Here is a 1,506-nt window from a genome sequence, read left to right as displayed (position 1 = left end):
GGGGGGGGGGGGGGTGCTCCGGTGCCCCAGCAGGACCCACCCAACTAGTCCACCCAAAGCACCTGAGACCACGCCCCTCCGCAGCACCAGGGTCCTGGGACAGAAAGCTGCCCGGTTCTAGGGGCGGAAGGAAGAGCCCGGCCGCACAGCTGTTCTGGAAAAGTTGCAGGCGGGCAATCCAAAATTCAATCCGAAATTCGGACCCGGACTTCTAACTACCGGGGTGGGCATGCTGGGGAGCGGGAGCCTGCGTTTCACAGGGAGCCTGAGGGAGTGGAAAGTGGCCGTGTTTAGTGTCTTGGGGAGAGCAGCAAACTTTTATTTCCTCCCCCAGCAAAGTCAAGGCAGCAAGGGTGATGTTCAGCTGCTAGTGTGTGTGTGTGCGAGAGAGAGAAGAGAAGAGAAGAGAAGAGAAGAGAAGAGAAGAGAAGAGAAGAGAAGAGGAAGAGGAAGAGGAAGAGGAAGAGGAAGAGGAAGAGGAAGAGGAAGAGGAAGAGGAAGAGAGGGAGCCTTCAGCGGACTGTAGATTTCAAGGTTGCATCCCTGGCAGGTGCGCACCGGTTGGAGACCCTCCTGTTTAAACCCAGGGGCAGACACTTGTTCTGCGACGTTGCGGAGTTGGGGCTTGTAAGGACCTCTGAGTGTTTAGAGTCCCCTCCCGGGTCCGAAGGTCCTTTGAGCTTTCCGGTCTGGGAGGAGAGGACGCTGGAAGGGAAGGCGCGGGCCGCTCTCCCGGCTGCGGGCAGGATGGCGGCCTCTGGGGTGAAGTCCTTAATTACCCTCCTGCCTCCGCATCCGTCTCCCCGCCGCGTCTCGCTCCCACCGCGCGCTGACTCGGCTGCCCCGAGTGCCCACCCTGTGGAAGATCAAGAGAAGTAGTTTCCTAAGAAGGTGAGCGGTTGGGATGACACAGATAAGTGTTTGCACTGAGGTCCACAGCAATTACCCGCCCCGCCCCCGGCGCCCCTCCTGCCCGGAGAGGAAAAGGACGGACCCCCGCGCACTGACTGCGCGCTCGGTGGGTGCGTGTGAATTTCAGGCGGCGCTGCAAGTTCATTAGTGTTTGCAATCAGCGGCGTCAGACCCCTCATCAGAGCCGAAAGCCTGCGAGAGCCATTCATCAGCGGAAGCGTTCTTCAGGGATGACCCCTGAGTCGCAGCGAGAGGAGTAGATGCCCTGATTGGTCACAGCGAGGGAGCCCTGTGTCTCCCCAACCTCCGCCTGGCCTGGCGGTGGGTGGGAGGGAGGGAGGGAGGAGGAGCAGCGAACGTGGTTCAGTCCGGCGAATCCCATTTGACAGAAAAAGGCAGTAAACGGGAATCTCTTTTTTTGAATAAAAAAGAAGAAGAAATGAAGTACCTGTCATGGTGACAAGTGGCGCGCGGAGGAGTCCGGGATTATAAATGGTCGCAGCTGCAACCGGCTCGCTGGGGACCGGGCTCTCCCGCGATCCGCACGGGGAAGCGCATGGTAGGCTCCTCTCGGCCCGGCTCCCACACTCACTC

The 1,506-nt window shown here is 59.7% G+C and overlaps 1 protein-coding gene across 1 annotated transcript in view; it reads left to right on the top strand.

The window, feature by feature from the left end:
• Nucleotides 1-1,365: 1,365 nt before the first annotated feature.
• Nucleotides 1,366-1,506, top strand: part of TENM3 (teneurin transmembrane protein 3) — a 600,673-nt gene continuing 600,532 nt past the window's right edge. The window contains exon 1 of the mRNA XM_014531397.1: nt 1,366-1,471. The gene's annotated coding sequence lies outside the window, so the exon portion shown is untranslated. The remainder of the gene's footprint in view (nt 1,472-1,506) is intronic.

Source organism: Myotis brandtii, unplaced genomic scaffold (genome assembly GCF_000412655.1).
Source record: "Myotis brandtii unplaced genomic scaffold, ASM41265v1 scaffold802, whole genome shotgun sequence".
Taxonomy (NCBI): domain Eukaryota; kingdom Metazoa; phylum Chordata; class Mammalia; order Chiroptera; family Vespertilionidae; genus Myotis; species Myotis brandtii.
Note: the sequence above shows the minus strand (reverse complement) of the source record. Positions and strands in the feature narration are given on the sequence as shown.